Source organism: Hemitrygon akajei, chromosome 4, assembly GCF_048418815.1.
Source record: "Hemitrygon akajei chromosome 4, sHemAka1.3, whole genome shotgun sequence".
In the NCBI taxonomy this organism is placed as follows: domain Eukaryota; kingdom Metazoa; phylum Chordata; class Chondrichthyes; order Myliobatiformes; family Dasyatidae; genus Hemitrygon; species Hemitrygon akajei.
The window spans coordinates 175506763-175528437 of record NC_133127.1 but is presented as its reverse complement, the minus strand read 5'-3'; the positions used below and the strand labels follow the sequence as shown (position 1 = coordinate 175528437).

Sequence of the window (21675 nt, the reverse complement as noted above, 5' to 3'; positions counted from 1 at the left end):
CGTAGGTAAGGCAAATGTAAGCAGGCATGTTTCCACAGAGGTTGGGTGAGATTAGAACTACAGGTCACCGGTTAAGGGTGAAAAGTGAAATGTTTATGGGGAACATCTTCACTCAGAGAGTGGCGATAGTTTGTAATGAGCTGCCAGCGGAAGTGGTGGATGCAGGTTTGATTTCAGCAGACGCTGAAATTTCGATAGGTACATGGTTGGGAGAGGTATGGTCTGGGTGAAGGTCGATGTGGCTAGGCAGATTAATAATTTGATATGGACTAGATGGGCCAAGGGGCCTGTTTCTGTGCTCTATGACTATGATCTTGATCACAAGAGATGCTGCACAAGTTGGAGATCCAGAGCAGTACACACAACATGCTGACCCGCTGAGCTCCTCCTAGTTCTTCACTTCAGAAGCGTGACGATCCACATGGGTCTGCCAGCATGCATGCTGCCACCTGTTCCTGCATGGAGGCTGTGGCCCACCCCTCCATTCACAGAACGGTGCTCCTGGAGCCCCACAGTGCCTGCCAATTCCCCAGATCGTGGGGATACAAAATCCGCTCAATGAATTAAGGCCTGATTACGTACGTGCAAAGATTCAGTTAAGTTTAAACGTTCATTAAATTTCTATCTGTGTTTTTCATTCTTTTTAAAAACAATTAACTCATTAAAAAAAAAGGGATGGCTTTGTGATGCACGATCAGTAGAGTTACTCATAAATATAAAATATGAGACTGCGCGTGCTGGAAATCCAGAGCAACACACACAATGCTGGAGGATTCCAGCAAGTCAGGCAGCATCTAGGGGAAAAAAGCAGTTGATGTTTCAGGCTGTTTAGGACTGATGAAGGGTTTCAGCTCGAGAGGACAAAAACATCAAAGCAAGGATGTAATGCTGAAGCTTTACAAGGCATTGACCAGTACTTGGAGTACTGAGAGCAAAGCTGGGCCTCTTATCTAAGAAAGGATGCACTGCCATTGGAGAGGGTCCAGCGGAGGTTCTCCAGAATGATTCCGGGAATGAAAGAATTAATATATGAGTCGCTGGAGTTTAGAAGACTAAGGGGGAGAATGTCAATGAACCCTATCAAATCTTGAAAAGCCAAGGTAGAGTGGATGTGGGGAGTCTAGAACAAGGAATGGCCTCAGAATACAAGGACATCCCTTTACAACAGCAACAAGGTGGAATTTCTTCAGATAGAAGGTGGTTCAGCAGTGGAATTCATTGCCACAGAAGGCTGTGGAGGCCGTCGTTGGGTATATTTAAAGTGGAGCTTGATAAGTTCTTGATTAGTCAGGGTGTCAAAAGTTACAGGGAGAAGGCAGGAAAATGGGATTGAGAGAGATTTAAAAAAAAATCAGCCATGATGGAATGGCAGAGCAGATTCCATGTGCCAAATGGCCTATATTTACACCTGTGTCTTATCACTTGAGTTCCTCCAGCATTGTGTGTGTGTGTGTGTGTGTGTGTGTTGCAGTGGCAATGCTCCCTCACAGAACCAGAGACCTCGGTTCAATCCTGACCTTGGGTGCTGTCTGTGTGGAGTTAGCACAGTCTCCCTGGAACTGTGGGGGCTTCCTTCGAGTGCTCCAGTTTCCTCCCACATAACTATTCATTCCGGCTGGTAAGGCCATTGACTTGGGAGGTAACTTGCCCTTGGTGTGTAGGAGAGTTGATGGGAATATGAAGAACAAAAATGGGATTAGTCTAGGATTTGTGTAAGTGAATGTCTGATGATCAGGTAAGGGCCTGTCTCCATACTGTCTGATTGTGTAAAAAAAAAACTTTCCCCAAATTGCTTCTGAGTCATTTTCAATTTTCATAGACACATTCACACTCAACTTCAAAGGCAGGCTGACAGCAGAGAGCCTGGGGGCAGGGCCACACCAGCCTTGGAAGATTCAGGCATTCTCCTACACACCAGGGGCAATTCACAGTGGCCAATGATCCTCCCAATCTGGGCAAATTGTCACGTGGGAGGAAACCCTCACAGTTAAAAGGAGAACGGGCTAACTCCACACAGTCAGTACCAGAGGGAAGCAGCTAATTGCAACACACACAAAATGCCAAGGAACTCAGCAGGTCAGGCAACATCTAGGAAAGGAAAAAGGCAATCAATGTTTAAGACTGATGAAGGGTCTTGGTCTGAAACTTCAAATGTTCATCCCTCTCCATAGACGCTGCCTGACTTGCTGAATTCCTGTGTGTGTTCGTTTTGCTTATTTGAGACCCTGCCCCGTCCTGCTCTTTGGTGAGTTGGGAGTTGGTCTCCCAGCATTGAGACTACGCCCAGGAAGGTACTGTTGCTCTTTAGAAATTGGCATCCTTTTGCAATACATTATAAATGACTACAAAAGCACTTCATTAACTGTAATGCGTCTTGGAACGTCACGAGTCCACAACACAACCAACGCCCTTCGATAAACCGTACCCGCGCTTCGTACAACAAAGTCAGCTTTGGGTGACTGAACCCCTCCGGTGATCCAGTCATCGAGACCCGGGTAGCTACAGCCTATGCACCAGCCCACGCACAATGCATCGGCGATCCTACGATACGGAAAGAATAATACATCTCTCCTTGCCGACCTCAGTGAGGAAAGTTTAACACGCACCCCACATCATTGCAAACACTAGAGGTTAGCGGACCGAGAGAACTCAAGAATTATCTACATCTCATTAAATGCCCGTTTGCCAAGAGGAACGGAGCGAGTTATGTGTTCTACCCCTCCGCACTCGGCTAACTCTACTGAACAACATCATAGACCTTGTACCTTGGAAAGAATTTGCTCGCGTCTTAACTTCTGAACAGACAGAACTTCTGAGGCGGACGACTGACCTGCGCCGTTACTTCTCCTTGTAGACCCTTCCCTGCCGAGCGGTGTCCATTGGACTCGGACAATCACCACACTCAGTTGTTCAACGACTCCGTTTGTGTCTGCACTTTACACCACCGAGGGCGGAGCCAGTGCTCGGAGTAGGCCCTCCTACACCGGAGTCGCCGGCAGCTCGTCTCACCTGTGTGGGGAGGTGTGCAGCTAGCAAGAAAATTGTTAAAGTCAGCATTAGAGATGGCTGTTTCTCATTTTAGAACACCTGGTCGTTTCCGCTTGGCTCTATTTAATATATATTTACTATAATTGATTTACTTATTTTTTTTCTCCTAAATTACCATGTATTGGACTGTGCTGCTGCTAAGTTAACAAATTTCACGGCACATGCCGGTGATAATAAACCCGATTCTGATTCGGAGCTGATTCTGATAATTAAGAATTTCTCGAGTTTAATCTGACTCCAAATATCTTACAGGAAAAACCCGTTGTATATTGCTCATTCGGTGCTCCCGCCGAGAATGTCCGAGTATTCTTCGGAAAAATATTGATTATAAATGACATGCGAGGGGTTTGCCGAACGGGAATTGGGAAACAGTGTTATTGTGTACAGAATTGTTAAATAGTGCCTGGAACCTCAAGTGTTGCAAATGATCCCTCTAACATCAAGTCTAACAGGAAGCGGATCAAATGACTTCACTGTGGAAGCAGTTTGACAGAGATGTCAACCAAATTCTGGAGGCAACCGCGAAGGGAGGGGTCGATAGGAAGCGACAAGCCACCACAACAATCATGGTCAGCATCGCAGCTGAACGGTTCGGAGAAGAGGAGAAGGAAGGCTCCCCCTTACTCGAAGAACCAAAGAGCGTTGAGGATCCACGACATCAGGCAGCAGAAGACGCGCGCTTCGGCTTGGCCCGGCTACCGAAGAAGATCAGGGTCCTCCGCCGGCCAGTGGCGTCGTGAAAGGGCCCGAAAAGGTGCTGCCTTTATCTCCAACCCCTTCAAGTTCACCAAGGAGCTGCTGGGGCAGAGGCGCAGTGGGAAACTGGCCTGTTCGCAGGAAGACACAGACCAACATCTGAAGAAGATTTGCAGTGATCCTGAAAGAGAGCGGGAGTTGGGAGAGTGCAACATCCTGACAGACCCCCCTGAACCGGATGTGCAGTTCGACCTGTCAGAGCTGCCGCTAAAGGAAGGCAGAGAGGTCGCCCGCAAAGCAGGGGCAAGCTCGGCTCCAGGACCAAGCAGCACCTCGTACAAAGTGTGCAAGAACTGCCCCAAGCTCCTGCTGCATCTGTGGAAGATCCTGCAAATCTTCTGGAGAAAGGGGAAGATCCCAAAACAGTGGAGTGTGGCTGAAGGGGTGTGGATCCCGAAGGAGGAAAACGCCACCCAGATAGACCAGTTCCGTATCATCTCCCTGCCGTGTGTCGAGGCAAAGATCTTCTTCAGCCCCGTTTCCAATCGGCTGTGCGCCTACCTAGCAAAGAACACCCATATCGATACATCAGTCCAGAAGGGCGGCATTTCAGGGACGCCGGGCTGTCTGGAGCACACCGGTGTGGTGACACAGCTCATCAGAGAGGCCAGAGAGAACAAGGGCAACCTGTCAGTGTTGTGGCTCGACCTGGCAAATGCACATGGCTCCATTCCGCACAAGCTGGTGCAGCTCACACTGACCAAGCATCACGTCCCCAGCAGAATCAGAGACCTTATCGCTGATTATTACAGCAGCTTCTGGATGAGGGTCTCTTCAGGAGCGATTACTTCAAGCTGGCACAAGGTGGAGATTGGCATCATCACAGGGTGCACTATCTCAGTGACACTGTTCTCCCCAGCCATGAAAATGCTCACTGAGTCTGCTGAAACAGAGTGCAGAGGGCTCAGAATGGATTCCGCTCAACGGCAACCACCCATCAGGGCATTTATGGATGACCTCACAGTCACCACAGAATCAGTCACCGGCTGCCGGTGGATTCTGCAGGGGCTCGAAAAGCTGGTGGAGTGGGCCCGGATGCGTTTCAAACCAGCCAGATCAAGATCAATGGTGCTGCGGAAAGGCAAGGTGGAAAACAAGTTCCGGCTCAGCATCGCAGGCACAGCCATCCCAACCATCACAGAAAAGCCTGTCAGGAGCTTAGGTAAGGTTTTTGACAGCTCTCTCAGGGACATGACATTCATTCAGGCGACCTACACCGAGTTGGATAGCTGGCTGAAATCCATGGACAAATCTGGCCTACCTGGGAAGTTCAAAGCCTGGGTGTATCAGCATGGCATTCTTCCCAGAATCCTGTGGCACCTCCTTGTCTGCGCAGTTCTGATCTCGACAGTCGAAACCTTAGAGAGGAGGGTCAGCAAGCACCTCAGGAGATGGCTGGGGCTGCCAAGGAGCCTGAGCAGCATCGCCCTCTATGGACACCACAACAAACTGCAACTGCCCTTCAAATCCCTGGAGGAGGAATTCAAGGTTACAAGAGCCAGAGAAGTGATACAGTACAGAGACTCAAGTGATCCGAAGGTGGCTAGAGCAGGGATCCAAGTGAGGACTGGCAGGAAGTGGAGGGCAGAGGAAGCTGTTCAGGAAGCAGAGGTGAGGCTGCGTCACAGGAGGCTGGTGGGAGTGGTCACACGAGGCCGAGCTGGGCTAGGATCCTTTCCAACTCCCCAAATGGACACCATCAGAGGGCAGGAAGGCGCCATCCAGTTCAGGAGGAGGTGAGAGCAGCAGTGGAGGAGACGAGAACCTGCAAGGCGGTGGGAATGAAGCAACAGGGAGCTTGGACAAGATGGGAGAATGCGGTGGAGAGGAAAGTGACCTGGGCTGAGCTTTGGAAAGCCTAGCCACACCGCATCCAGGCAGTGTACGATGTACTTCCAAGCCCATCAAACCTGTACACATGGGGCAAAGCAGAGTCATCAGCGTGCCCACTGTGTTCCAAGTGAGGAACCCTGGAGCACATCCTCAGCAGCTGCACAAGGGCACTTGGTGAGGGACGGTACCGATGGAGGCATAATCAGGTCCTGAGGACCATCGCTGAAGCCATCAGCCCAGGAGTGGAGTGGGCGAAGTGGTCCTGACCCTCCAAGCAGACCATTGCCTTTGTAAGAGCTGGGGAGCTGCCAATACCCGCCAAAAGAACATCGGCAGGCATCCTGACCTTTGCAAGAGACTGGCAGCTGTTGGTGGACCTCGAAAGACAGCTGAAGTTCCCCAACCATGTCGCAGCCACCACCCTGTGACCAGGGTGTCTTGTGTCTGAGTCTACGAAGCAGGTGGTGATGCTGGAGCTGACAGTCCCATGGGAAGATCGCTTGGAAGAGGCCTTTGAAAGGAAGCTCTCCAAGTATGCAGGACTGGTCAGCAACCGCCAGCAGGCTGGATGGAGAGCGAGGTGTCTCCCAGTGGAAGTTGGTTGTAGGGGATTCGCAGCCCATTCCTTAGCCAGAGCCTACAGCAATTTGGGCATCGAGGGAGAGAGGAAGAAGAGAGCCATCTGCAATATCACGGATGTGGCAGAGAGGGCCTCAAGATGGCTGTGGCTCAAGAGAGGGAAGCCATGGAGTCATGTGTAGCTAGCCATCTGGACACAAGCTGGGGTCTGATCAGCCCCGGCTGGGTCACCTGGAGAAGGGTGTATGATGTTGAAAGACCCGAAACACCCGATGGTTCCAAGAACATCACTGAAGATGTGTCCAGAAGCATCAGTAGATGTATGTGCACAGTTAGGGGAGATGAATTCATGAGATAAAAGGTCATTGCTTCAGTTATAGAGGACGATGATGTGACTACATCTGGACTGTTATGTACAGTACTAGCCTCTCAATTTGAAGGAGAATGCCAATGTGGTTCATAGACATTGTACAGGATTAATAGGCTTGAGGACCGGAACTATAGGGATAGGTCAGCCCTTTGTTCCCTGGAGCATAGGAGAATGAGAGGAGATTTGATAGGTTTATACAAAATTATAAGGGGTATAAATAGGGTAAATGGAAGCAGGCTTTTTCCTCTGAAGTTGGGTGACACTAGAACTAGAGGTTGGTTATAGGTTAGGGGTGAAAGGTGAAATGTTTCAGGGGAACATGAGGGGGAACGTCTTCACTCAGAGGATGATGAGAGTGTAGAATGAGCTGCCGGTGATGGATGCAGGTAAGGATTTCAATACTTCAAAAGAAATTTGGATAGGTACACAGATGGGAGGGGCATGGAGAGCTATGGTCCTGGTGCAGGTTGAATGGACTAGGCAGAGTGATAGTTCAGCATGGAATAGATGGGCCAAAGAGCCTGTTTCTGTGCTGTAGTGGTCTATCAGTCTATTCTATTCTAATAGCTGGAATGTATAGTTTGTATTACAAGGGAAGTTTGGCAGGTCAGATGTACCTGCTGGAGTTTAGACAAGCAAAAGACTGTGATTTCAGAAAACAGGAGCAGGAGCCTTTAAACTTGCCCTGCCATTCAATATGATTAATTAATCTACCTCAGCAGCTCTTCCCCGTGCCTAATCCTCAGTTCCCAGATGCTTCAAAAATCAGCTACCTACACTCGGAATACTCCCAAAGATCTAACCTCCCTAACTCTCTGAGATAGAAAATTTGAGAGATTTGCTACCCTCTTTGAGCAAAAACTTTTGCACGGCTACATTTTGAATGACCAACACAAGAAGATAAGAGCTTGAACTAGACAGACACGTCCAACAAGCCTGCCTTGCCATACAGTGTGATCAAGGCTGATTCTCTGCTGTGCCTGCCCCCATAACACCACTCCTTGATCTTCCAAATATTTATCCATCACCACCTTAATGTGTTAAATATATCTAATGATCTGCTCTCCACCATCCTTGGGGGCAGTGAATTCCGGGCTATCGCCTTATTAGAAACAGTTTCCACACATCCCAGTTTTCAATTACCGGTGGCTTATTTTTCACCTATAGACACACAACATAGAATATTACAGCACAGTACAGGCCTTTTGACACATAACATTGCGTCAATCTTTGAACTTGCTCTAAGATAAACCACACATTACCCTCCATTTTCTATTATCCATATGCCTACCTACAACTTTATTCGATGCCCCAAAATGTCCCGTTGTTTGAGACTCTCACTCTAGTGAAAACATCTCAACATTGATGCTGCCCAGTCCCTTTTAGGACCTTGCTGGAAGATCTCAGTAGGTCCAGCGCTCTCTGTGGAGGCAAAGAGATGGTTGACATTTCAGACCATGACCCTGCATCAGGACTCAGAGTGTGTCGAGGGAAGATGGCTATTAGAAAGAGGTGGGGAGGGACAGTGCGATGGTAGCTGGCAGTTGATAGGTGGAACCAGGTGACATAGGGGAAAATGGATAGATGGAACCAGGTGAGGGAGAGGGAGGTTAGAGACAAAGTGATGAGTGATAGATGGAAACAGATATGGAATAAAAAATAGACAGATAGAGCCAGATGGTGGGGTGGGGGGGGGGGGGTGGTGTGGAAGGTAGAGACAAAGGTTGGAAGGTGATAAGTGGATTCAAATTCTCCACTACCAGTCTGAGGTCATACACAAACTAGAAGGTTTTCAGCATCCATCTGTCTTGAAGGACAATGGATGTGCGCAATGGATCGAGCCTGGGCGGAGGTAGGAGATCCTGGGATGCCCAATCATCAAGATCCCCCTCTCAGCATCACCGGTGTAGTCCAAAGGAAAGTGAAACAATACGTTAGGCATCAGATTGACTGCAAGAGCTGACAAAAGGATGTTCAGTTACGTCCAGCCGCCTTAGGGGCTCCACTCTAGACTTTCTGTCTAGGTTTACTCCCGTAGCCTTCGTCTCTCCCTAGGCTGCCCACAAGGCAGTGGGGCTATTTACCCATAGCTGGGGATCTGGCTCATGGGTGCCAGGGCGTGCCCGCACACCAGTGAGCCTGCGTGCTACGTGTGCAGGAGTCAGACCTCCTCCCCGATCTCTGTAGTTCAGCCCGAGTCCAAAAGAAGCAGTTTCCATGTGTCATCAGTGAGGAGGCACTACATGAGGCTTGCTGATGGAGAGGCTATGTACTGGCAGGGAAAGACTTACACATTCAGCTCTCCTTTTCACAAGACTGCTAGCCAGTGGTAGAAGCAGAAAGCGAGAGTGATAAACACTACCTACTACACTACCACAAGACAGTCCCCATTTCCCTGTTCCACCCATCACCAACCAGCCTCCTTCTCTAAGTACCCCTTCCCCCTCCTCACCTGCCACGTAACAGCCCCTCCCCCTCACTTCTTTATACTGGCTACCTTCCCTCTGTTCCCTCTATCCAGACACAGGGTCACAACCTGAAATATGGTCCATTCGTTTGCCCCCAAGGATGCTGCTTGGTCTTTTGAGTTCCTCTAGCAGTTGCTCTAATTTTTGCTCCAGATTCCAGCATCTGTGGTTTCTTGTGTTTCTCTTTGGTTTTGAATAATTCTCCTAAACTCATGAAGTACAAACCCAAACTGTTTGTACTTGTTCACTTGATTGTAAATCTCTGCCATTGCAGTGAATCTCTTTTGTACTGCTTCCAATATCACTTTTTTGGGTGAGGTGACAAAATCTGGGCACAGTTATCCAGGTGTGGCCTCATCCACACCCTATACAACCATACTAAAACTGCTCTACACTCCAAATCCTTCCTATTAAAGGTCAACATGTTGTTTGCCTTCTTAACTACTTGTTGGACCTGCCTACTAACTTCTTGTGATTCATGCACTAAGAATATCCCGATCCCTCTGAACTTCACAGTCTCTCCCTGTTTGGATAATAATCTGCATGACCTCATTCAATTCCATTTGCCAGGTTTTCACCCATTGTCCTCATCATAAAGTGTCCTTCTAACCATTTCCATATTATCAGCAAATTTGGAAACTTTCTGTTCCCTCCTCCGGGTCATTAATATAAGCAGTAAATAACTAAGGGCCAAGGGCCAAGCCTTGGGTAATCTATTACTTCAGCTTGTAAAGAATCCATTCATACTAACTTTTTGTTTTCTGTGCACCAACCTGTTCTCAATCCAATTCCTTAACTTAAACATCTCCTCATTTGAAATTTTCTCCCTAAATAAAAAAATTCAATATCTATCTTGTTTCCCTCAATTTCAATCATTTACCTCTGATTCAAAGAACACAGACCCAACCTGCTTAGCTTCTCTTGATATGACATACAAGATCCCGAGGGATTTTGTTGGGGTGGATATGGAGAAGAAGTTTCATCTTGCGGAAAAAATTTAGCATTGGGGGTTGTTAAGAATAAGGTGAAATACACTAGATACTGGAGCATCTCAAAGGTTCAGGTAGCTTCTATGGAGGGAAACAGTCAACATTTCAGGTCAAGACCCTTCATCTGGATTCCACTTTCATCTGGATTCCACTTTCATCTGTAGATACTGCCTGGCCTGCTGAGTCCACCAGCATCTTCTGTGCTGCTCCAGATTCTAGTACCTGCAGTCTCTGTGTCTCTGCTTTGAAAATCAAGTGTTGCCCATTGAAGACCGAGATGAAGAGAAGCTCTTCCTCACAGTACTCATGAGTCTTTGGATCTCTCTTCCTCAAAGAATGGTGGAAGCAAAGTTCATGGAGTCTTTTTAAGCAAAGGCAAGGATTCTTGGTAAGCGAATGGTGTAAAATTATCACCGGTTGACAAGAATGCACATTTCAGTTTACAAAATCAAAGTCAATTTTATATATGCAAGGTCATGTATGTAGAAATGCAAACTTACAGCAGTATCCCAGGCACAGAACACCATAAGTAGAATTGACATAAAAACACAGATTATGTATTATTTTTACAAGTAAAAAACACATTAGAACAAAAGAAGTCAATTTTAGAGCAAAGTGAACGGTGTCATCAGTCGGTTCTACTAAACTGTAAAGGTGATTAGGGTTTTGCTGGTCAGTTCAAGAACTGAACAGATAAAGGGAAATAGATGTTCTTGAACCCAGGTCTGCTAATGAGGATATCTATTCAGTTGTAGGAGGTACAGAGGCCTAGATCTTGGAGTTTGATGATGAGTTTGGATGGGATGATTGTGTTAAATGCTAAGCTTTAATCAATGAACAGTAGCCGGACATACAGTACATACAAGTTCCTGTTGTCCAGGTGTTCCAGAGCAGAGTGAAGAGCCGGAGAAATCACATCTGCTGTTGATCTGTTGTGACAGTAGACAAACTGGAGCAGATACAATGAGATCAGACATGACACTGTTCTTAAATCCTACATTCATGCGTCTTCCATGGTGATTTGACCAGAATGCTATGGGTGAAAAATGAGTGGCTTTCAAACAGGATGCCTCCCCAGCATCCGTGACACCTTCAAGAGGTGATGCTTCAGAAAGGCAGCATCCATCATTAAGGACCCCAAACACTCAGGACATGCCCTGTTCTCATTGCTTCAAGTGGACAATGATCCCATGAACATTACCTCAGTATTTTCCCTCTCTTTTTTTGCACTACTTATTTAATATAATTTTACTTTTTATATATACTTACCATAAGAAGAAGAAAGCCTTTAACTCCGGGTGGAGTCATCGGGTCGCCATCATGATGACGTTTTTTCAGCAGGCTTTCTTGTTTTTACGAGGCCGAGTTGCTGGCTGGACGCTCAACCCAGCACAGATGGAAAGTGTGCAAGGGAGCCGGCTGGATTTGAACTCGGGAGCCTTTGCTTCAAAGTCCAGCGCTGATGCCACTGCGCCACCAGCCGGCTGCTTAACATAATTTATGATCTTTATTATTACAATACTGTACAGAAGTCTAGGTGCATTATATACCTAGGGTGCCAAAGACTTTTGCACAGCACTGTAGTCATTTTATGTATTGCGCTGTACTGTTGCCACATAAAACACACACATTTCATGACATATGTAAGCGATGATAAACTTGATTCTGATATGGGTCTCAATTGTGGACTGAGAGTGGAAAGGGGGCAAGGAGAGGGGAATCATGGTTGGGAAAAGGGGACGTGGGATGGGAGGGAGTGGGAAGCACCAGAGAGACATTCCGTAATAATCAATAAACCAATTGTTTGGAATCAAATAACCTTACCTGGTGTCTCAGAGCTGGGTGTGTCTACACCAACACCACCCCCATCCCGCCCCAGGCACCCCTTTTCTGCCACCTGTCCCACACCCCCACTGTGGCATAACACCCTCGCCATTCCCAACATCCTTTGCTCTTGCCATATTTACAAAGCTCTCCGCTTCATGTGGACGAAGGGTCTCGACCGGAAACGTTGACTGCTTCTTTCAACGGATGCTGCCCAACCTGCTGAGTTCATCCAGCTTTCTTGTACATCTTGAAGGTAATTGTTTCATGCACAAGATTATTAAAAATATTATGCTAGACTGTCCCCTCCCATTATAGTTGCTGTTGAAATCGATGGCAGATATGAAGCCAATCGCAGCGTTGGAACCTGGTAATAGACACGGTTGTCGGCAGCCATTCAACTCCAACTGTCCATGGAGGACCCAGCTCCATCACATCAGACTGTGCTCTGACTGCGGACGATTCACCCTGTGAGCTTCACACCTGCTGTACATAAGCTGTAATTGTAATGTGAATGGATTTCATGTTTTGACTTGGCTCCATGCCCAAGGTATCTCAATACATAGGTGCAAATATTCCAAATTCCAAAATCCAAACAATTTGGATAAGCAGGGCAGCAGTGTGAGGATCAAGTTTTTAAAAAATTTCTCAGATGCCTTCAATACCACACAGCCCTCATTGCTGGGGGAGAAGCTCTGTTCAATGCAGGTTGGCACTTGGATAATGGACTAGCTGACTGGCGGACCTCAGTTGGTGTGGCTTCAGACCTGTGTGTCAGACATGGCTATAAGCAGCACTGGGGCCCAATGGCCCCCTTCCTGTTTACCCTGTATACCTCAGACTTCAGATACAACACTGAGTCATGTCATCTGCAGAAATTCTCTGATAATTCAGCAATAGTTGGGTGTATAAAGAGAGGATGGGAGGATGAATACAGGGCCCTGGTGGAGGCCCTGGTGCAAGCTGAATCATCTGCAGCTCAACATCAGTAAGACAAAGGAGATGGTGATGAACTTTTGAAGAGTAAGCCTGCACTGCTCCCTGTTACTATTGATGGTGAGGATGTGGATGTGGCAACGTCCTACAAGAACCTGGGGGTGCACCTGGATGACAGACTTGAGTGGAGCACCAACACAAAGGCTGTGTACAAAGCCCAGAGTCATCTCTACTTCCTGAGAAAACTGAGGTCCTTTAGAGTATGCAGACCTCTCCTTCACATGTTCTACCTGTCTGTTGTCGCCAGTGTAATCTTCTGTGGTGGTGTGCTGGGGCAATGGCATCGACATGGGTCAACATGCTCAATAAACTGATTAGAAAGGCTGGCTCTGTTATAGGAGTCAAATTGGCCACACTGGAGGCTGTGGTAGAACAAAGGACCCTATGGAAAATCCTGGCAATTCTAGACAATGTTTCTCACCCTCTGCATGCCACCTTGACTGAACAGGGGAGCACTTTTAGTAATAGACTAAGACAACTACTTTGCTCCAAAGAGCGCTATATGAGGTCATTCTTACCCTCAGCCATTAGGCTCTATAATGAGTCAACCTACAGCCGGGGAAGTGATGATCCCCTCCTCTCAGACTGCTTGAAGTAACCTATTTTTTAATTCTTTCTTACTTCTCTTCTAATACTTGTATATTTGTATATCTGTGCACTTGTAATGCTACTGTGACACTGTAATTTCCTTTGAGATCAATAAAGTATCTATTTAGGTAATATTTAGAGGTGATAGAGGGGAGCTATAGGCAAGTAGTCACACCGGGGCCTCGGGAGACAGATAAGTGGGTCACAGTCAGGAGAGGGAAGGGCAAGAGTCAGATACTAGAGAGTACCCCAGTGGCTGACCCTTAACAATTAGTACTCCTGTTTGAGTACTGTTGGGGGGAACGGCCTACCCGGGGGAAGCAACAGTGGCCACGCCTCTGGCATAGAGTCTGGCCCTGTGGCTCAGAAGGGTAGGGAAAGGAAGAGGATGGTTTTAGTAATAGGGGACTCTGTAGTTAGGGAGTCAGACAGGCGATTCTGCAGATGCAGAAAAGAGACATGGATGGTAGTTTGCCTCCCAGGTGCCAGGGTCTGGGATGTTTCTGATCACATCCACTATATCCTGAAGTGGGAAGGTAAACAGCCACAGGCTGTGGTACATATTGGTACCAACGACATAGGTAGGAAAAGGGAGGAGGTCCTGAAAACAGACTACAGAGAGTTAGGAAGGAAGTTGAGAAGCAGGACCTCAAAAGTAGTAATCTCAGGATTACTGCTTATGCCATGTGACAATGAGTATTGGAATAGAGTGAGATGGAGGATAAATGTATGGCTGAGGAATTGGAGCAGGGGGCAAGGATTCAGATTTCTGGATCATTGGGACCTCTTTTGGGGCAGGCTGACCTATACAATAAGGATGGGTTGCATCTGAATCCAAGGGGACTAATATCCTGGCAGGGAGGTTTGCTAAGACTATTGGGGAGAGTTTAAACTAGAATAGCTGGGGGGTGGGAACCAAACTGAAGAGATAGAGGAAGGGGTGGTTGGCTCACAAATCGAGAAAGCTTATACACAGTGTGAGAGGAGGGATAGGCAGGTGATAGGGAAGGGATACGCTCAGACTGATGGTTTGAAATGTGTCTATTTGAATGCAAGAAGCATCATGAACAAAGCGTGGATCAGTACTTGGAGCTATGATGGTGTGACCATTACAGAGACTTGGATGGCTCAGGGATAGGACTGGCTACTTCAAGTGCCAGGCTTTAGATGTTTAAGCAAGGACAGGGAGGGAGGCAAAAGAGGCGGGGGTGGGGAGCGTAGCACTGTTGATCAGAGATAGTGTCACAGCGTAGAAAAGGAGGAAATCATGGAGGGGTTGTCTACTGAGTCTCTGTGGGTGGAAGTTAGGAACAGGTAGGGGTCCATAACTCTACTGGGTGTTTTTTATATGTCTCCTAATAGTAACAGGGACATCAAGGAGCAGATAGGGAGACAGATTCTGGAAAGGTGTAATAATAACAGAGTCATCGTAGTGGGAGATTTTAATTTCCCCAATATTGATTGGCATCTTCCTCGAGCAAGGGGTTTAGATGGGGTGGAGTTTGTTAGGTGTGTTCAAGGAAGGTTTCCTGTCACAATATGTAGATAATCCTACAAGAGGAGAGGCTATACTTGATCTGGTATTGGGAAATGAACCTGGTCAGGTGTCAGGTCTCTCAGTGGGAGAGCATTTTGGAGATAGAATTGTGATCACTAACTCCTTACCATAGCATTGGAGAGGGATAGGAACAGACAAGTTAGGAAAGCATTTAATTGGAGTAAGGAGAAATATGAAGCTATCAGACAGGAACTTGGACGTGTAAATTGAAAACAGATGTTCTCAGGGAAATGTATGGCAGAAATGTGGCAAATGTTCAGGGGATATTTGCGTGACGTTCTGCATAGGTATGTTCCAATGAAACAGGGAAAGGATGGTAGGGTACAGGAAGCATGGTGTACAAGGCAGTTGAAAATCTAGTCAAGAAAAGAAAAGCTTATGAAAGGTTCAAAAAACTAGGTAATGATAGAGATCTAGAAAATTATGCTAGCAGGAAGGAGCTTAGGAAGGAGAGCAGAAGGGGCCCTGAGACAGGTTTAAGGAAAACCCCAAAGGCATTCTACAAGTATGTGAAGAGCAAGAGGATAAGATATGAGAGAATAGAACCAATCAAGAGTGACAGTGAAAATGTGTGTTTGGAACTGTAGGAGATAGTGAAGATACTTAATGAATACTTTGCTTCAGTATTCACTATGGAAAAGGACCTTGGCGATTATAGAGATGACTTGCAGCAGACTAAAGAGCTTGAGCATGTAGGTATTAAGAAAGATGATGTGCAGGTGCTTTTGGAAAGCACCAAGTTGGATAAGTCACCGGGACCAAACGAGATGTACCCCAGACTACTGAGGGAGGAGAGTGCTGAGCCTCTGGTGATGATCTTTGCATCATCAATAGAGATGGGCGAGGTTCTGGAGGATTGGAGGTTTGCGGATATTATTTCCTTATTCCAGAAAGGTCGTAGAGATAGCCCAGGAAATTATAGAACAGTGAGTCTTACCTCAGTGGTTGGTAAGTTGATGGAGAAGATCCTGAGAGGCAGGATTTATGAACATTTGGAGAGGCATAATATGATTAGGAATAGTCAGCTTGGCTTTGTCAAAGGCAGATCGTGCCTTACGAGCCTGATTGGATTTTTTGAGTATGTGTTTAAACATGTTGATGAAGGTAGAGCAGTAGATGTAGTGTATATGGATTTTAGCAAGGCATTTGATAAGGTACCCCATGCAAGACAGACGACAGACATACTTTATTGATCCCGAGGGGAAATTGGGTTTCATTACAACCGCACCAACCAAGAATAGTGAAGAAATACAGCAATATAAAACCATAAATAATTAAATAATAATAAGTTAATCATACCAAGTGGAAATAAGTCCAGGACCAGCCTATTGGCTCAGGGTGTCTGACGTTCCGAGGGAGGAGTTGTAAAGTTTGATGGCCACAGGTAGGAATGACTTCCTATGACGCTCAGTGTTGCATCTCGGTGGAATGAGTCTCTGGCTGAATGTACTCCTGTGCCTAACCAGTACATTGAGTGGACGGGAGACATTGTCCAAGATGGCATGCAACTTGGACAGCATCCTCTTTCCAGACACCACCGTCAGAGAGTCCAGTTCCACCCCCACAACATCACTGGCCTTACGAATGAGTTTGTTGATTTTGTTTGTGTCTGCTACCTTATTGGGCACAAGGCTTATTGAGAAAGTAAGGAGGCATGGGATCCAAGGGAACCTTGCTTTGTGGATCCAGAATTGGCTTGCCCACAGAAGGCAAAGAGAGGTTATAGATGGGTCATATTCTGCATGGCATTGGTGACCAGTGGTGTGCCTTAGGGACCTGATCTGGGACCTCTTCTCTTTGTGATTTTTATGAATGGCCTGGATGAGGAAGTGGAAGGATGGGTTAGTAAATTTGTTGATGATGCAAAGGTTGGAGGTGTTGTGGATAGTGTGGTGGGCTGTCTGAGGTTACAGTGGGACATTGATAAGGATGCAAAATTGGGCTGAGAAGTGGCAGATAGAGTTCAAGAGATAGTTCATTTTGCTAGGTCAAATATGATGGCAGAATATAGTATTAATGGTATGACTCTTGGTAGTGTGGAGGATCAGAGGGATCTTGGGGTCCGAGTCCATAGGACACTCAAAGCTGCTGTGCAGGTTGACCGTGTGGTTAAGAAGGCATATGGTGCATTGCCCTTCATCAATCGTGGGATTGAGTTTAAGAGCTGAGAAGTAATGTTACAGCTTGGTCAGATCCCATGGAGTACTGTGCTTAGTTCTGGTCACCTCATTACAGGAAGGATGTGGAAACTATAGAAAAGGTGCAGAGAAGTTTTACAAGGATATTGCCTGGATTGGAGAGCATGCTGTGTGAGAATAGGTTGAGTGAACTCTGCCTTTTCTCCTTGGAGTGGCGGAGGATAGGAGGTGACCTGATAGAGGTGCATAAGATGATGAGAGGCATTGATCGTGAGGATAGTCAGAGGCTTTTTCCCAAAGCTGAAATGGCTAACACAAGAGGGCACAGTTTTAAGATGCTTGGAAGTAGGTACAGAGGAGATGTCAGGAGTAAGTTTTTTTACACAGAGAGTGGTGAGTGCAAAGTGGGCTGCCAGCAATGGTGGTGGAGGTGGATACAATAGGGTGTTTTAAGAGACTACTGGATAGGCACACGGAGCTTAGAAAAATAGAGGGCTATCGGTAACCCTCAGTAATTTCTAAAGTACGTACAGGTTCAGCGCAGCATTGTGGGCTGAAGGGCCTATATTGTGCTGTAGGTTTTCTATGTTTCTATATTTATCGATCTACTTCTGTCCCCAGGCATTTTGGATAAGGGATGCTCAACATGTAGTAGTTTTTATGGCTTGCTCTGCCATAAAACAACAAATTTCATGACATACGTCACCGATAATAAAGCTGATTCTGATTGAAATCCTCCCGCAGGACAAAGGCAGCAAGAGCACTGCCACCTGCAGGGCTCCCTATGTGGGATCCCACAGAGTCAGATTTGGCCCTGAAGCTTGAAAGGTGTTCAGCTGAGGCTGAAGTCTAATTTTCTAGAGTCGCCTGCCTGATTTGGAAATATTATAAGACCATAAGATATAGGAGCAGAATTAGGCCACACAAGTCTGCTCTGCTATTTCATCATGGCTGAACCAATTTTCCTCTCAGCCCTAATCTCCTGCCTTCTCCCCATATCCCTAATGCCCTGAACAATCAAGACTCTATCGATCACTCCCTTAACTATACATAAAGACTTGGCTTCCACAGCTGCCCGTGACAACAAATTCCACAGATTCACCACTCTCTGGCAAAAGAAATTCCTCCTTATCCCCATTCTAAATGAATGCCTCCCTATTCATAGGGGGTGTCCTCTGGTCTTCGACTCTCCCATCACTGGAAACAATCTCTCCACATCCACTCCATCAATGCCTTTCACCATTCAATAGGTTTTAATGAGGTCACTCCTCATTCTTTTGAATTCTGGTGAATACAGGCCTAGAGCCATCAAATGCTCTTCATATGACAAACCATTCAATCCTGGAATAATTTTCGTGAATCTCCTTTGAACCCTCTCCAGTTTCAGCACATCCTTTCTAAATTAAGGGGCCCAAAACTGCTCACAATACTCCAAGTGAAGCCTCACCTGTGTTTTATAAAGTCTCAACATTACATCCTTGTTTTTATATTCTAGTCCTCTTGAAATGAATGCTAACATTGCATTTGCCTTCCTCACCACAGACTCAACCTGCAAATTAACATTTAGGGAATCCTGCACAAGGACTCCCAAGTATTCTATATTTTCTCTCCATCTAGAAAATAGTCAACCCTTTCATTTCTTCTACCAAAGTGCATGACCATACATTTCCCGACACTGTATTCCATCTGCGTATCTTTGTCCATACTCCCAATCTAAGTTCTTCTGTAGCCTCTCTACTTCTTCAAAACTACCTGCCCTTCCACATATCTTCATATCATCTGCAATTTTGCAACAAAGGCATCAATTCCAACATCCAAATCATTGACACACAATGTAAAAAGAATCAATCATAACACTAGACATCACCAGCAGCTAATCAGAAAAGGCTTCTTTTATTTGCCTCCTGACAATCAGCCACCGCTTTATCCATGCTACAATCGATCCTGTAATACCATGTGTTCGTAGCTTGTTAAGCAGCCGCATGTGTGGCTCACTGTCAAAGGCCTTCTGAAAATCCAAGTACACATCAATCAATTCATCTTTGTCTATCTTGCTTGATATTTCTTCAAATACTTCCAGCAGATTTGTCAGGCAAAATTTTTCCTTGGGGAAACCATGCCTGCCGGCTATGGCCTGTTTTATCATATGTCTCCAAGTACCCTGAGACCCTATCCTTAATAATTAATTCCAACATCTTTCCAACCACTGAGGTCAGACTAGTTGGCCTATAGTTTCCTTTCTTCTGTCTCTCTCCCTTCTTGAAAAGTGGAGGGATATTTGCAATTTTCCAATTCTCCGGGGCCATAACAGAATCTAGTGATTCTTTGAAGATCATTACCAATGCTTCCACCATCTCTTCCAAAACCCTGAGGTGTACACCATCTGGTGCAGGTGACTTAACTACTTTCAGAGCTTCTAGTTTTCCAAGAACCTTCTCTCTAGTAATGGGAACTTCACACACTTCATGACCCCTGACACCTGGAACTTACCCACAGTGAAGACTGATGCAAAATTCTTATTCAGTTCATCTGCCATTTCATTGTTCCCCATTCCTACCTCTCCATCATCATTTTCCAGTGGTCCAAAATCCACACTCACCTCTCTTTTACACTTTACATATCTGAAGAAATTTTTGGTATCCTCTTTAATATTATTGACTAGCTTACATCTTTACATCTAGTATTCCATCTTTACCTTCTTAATGACTTTTAAGTTGTCTTCTGTTGGTTTTTAAAAGCTTCCCAATCCTCTAATTTTCCACTAATTTTTGCTCTATTATATACCTTCTCTTTGGCTTTTATGTGCTGCTTCTCAGATTTCAGGGTGAAGTGTACAATGATCACTTTCCCCTAAGGGTTCTTTTACCTTAAGCTCTCTAATCAATTCTGGTTCATTGCACAACACCCAATCCAGAATAACTGATCCTCTAGTGGGCTTTACCATGAGCTGCTCTAAAAAGCCATCTCATAGGCACTCTGGAAACATCTCCCCCTGGAATCCTGCACCAAATTGATTTTCCCAATCTACCTGCAAATTGAAATCCCCCAAGACTTGTAACATTGCCCTTTTGGCATCTACTTTCTATCTCCTGTTGTAATTTATAGACCAAATCCTTACTACTGTTTGGGGGTCTGTATACAACTCCATTCAGGGTCTTTTTACCCTTGCAGTTCCTTAGCTCTATTCACAATTCTATCACACCTTCCAACCCTATGTCACCTTTTTCTAATGATTTGATTTAATTTAATTTTTTACCAATAGAGCAACGCTGCGTATTCTACCTTGCTGCCTGTCTTTTCATTACAACGTGTATCCTTGGACATTAAGCTCCCAGCTGTAATCTTCTTTCAGCCATGGTTCAGTGGTGCCTACAACACATATGCCTATCTGTAACTGTGCTGCAAGTTCATCTACCTCATTCCATATACTGTGTGCTTTCAAATATAACACCTTCAGTCCTGTATTCATGCTCTTCGATTTTGCCTGCCTTTTTATGTTGCAACTCATCCTGTCAACTGCAATTTTACTGTATCTCAGCTGTCATTGCTGGGTTTAAGTCCTGGAGCTCCCTGCCCAACAGCACTGTGGGAGAACCTTCAACAAAAAGATTGCAACAGTTCAGGTAGTTCAGCACTGTCTTCAGAAGGGCAACAATTGCTGCCCTTTTGTCCCAAAATGAGTATATATATATTTTTTACAAGGGCTTTTGGATTCAGTATTGCTATGGGATTTACATCAGTTAACATTTATTGAGTTACCATTGACAGCTCTGAGCACCTTCTCCCTAACAATTAACATTTAAAACAAGCCAGTTCATTTGTTCAAAATAAACAGATGACTGCTTCCGTTAGGTAGTGGAAAGTCCTTAAATAACTCAAACGTTATTACTTACTCTGTTGTTTATCAAACTTCTGCTGTCAGAGCATAAGATGGAAAGATTAATAAGAGCAAGCCCAATGGAATATGCAATAGTAAAATGGGACTTCCAATCTACCCTGTCCTATGGTGTTAATGTCAGTGGTTTTCCCCACACAGAAAGATCCCTTCTTGTCTATGGCGTTAGAGAGAGAGAGTTAATACCAGGTTTTTCTCAATAGGGAGCTATGAATGAAAAATCAGCAAACAAGTGCCATTGGTATAGACTGAATCTGTTCTTTTTTCAATGCTAAAAAAATTAAATATGTAAAAAATGAAACAGAAAGGCCCTTATATATGATATACTCTCAATGGCCACTTTATTAGGTACAAGTGGCCAGTGCAGGTATGTTCATGGTCTTCTGCTGCTGTAGTCCATCCACTTCTAGGTTTGATGTGTTGTGTGTTCAGAGATGCTCTTCCACACACCGCTACTGTAACACGTGGTTATTTGACTTACTGTCGCCTTCCTGTCAGCTTGAACCAGTCTGGCCATTGTCCTCTGAACTCTCTCATTAACAAGGCATTTTTGCCCACAGAACTACTATTCACTGGATACTTCTTTTGTGTTTTTCACACCATTCTCTGTAAACTCTGGAGGCTGTTGTGTAC

At 45.7% G+C, this 21675-nt stretch overlaps 1 protein-coding gene and 1 pseudogene across 5 annotated transcripts in view; one reads left to right on the top strand and one right to left on the bottom strand.

Moving 5' to 3' along the window:
* The window catches only part of LOC140726980 (CRACD-like protein), a 197991-nt gene extending 195018 nt beyond the window's left edge, over positions 1 to 2973 (bottom strand). For 2 of the 5 annotated variants that reach the window (XM_073044056.1, XM_073044062.1), the window contains exon 1: positions 2766 to 2972. The gene's annotated coding sequence lies outside the window, so the exon portion shown is untranslated. Of the gene's footprint in view, positions 1 to 2765 lie in introns of all 5 variants that reach the window. The other 3 variants (XM_073044061.1, XM_073044060.1, XM_073044057.1) reach the window with 3 other exon arrangements.
* Positions 2974 to 3543: 570 nt separating this feature from the next.
* Positions 3544 to 6398, top strand: LOC140726038 (uncharacterized; annotated as a pseudogene).
* The last annotated feature ends 15277 nt before the right edge of the window (positions 6399 to 21675 follow it).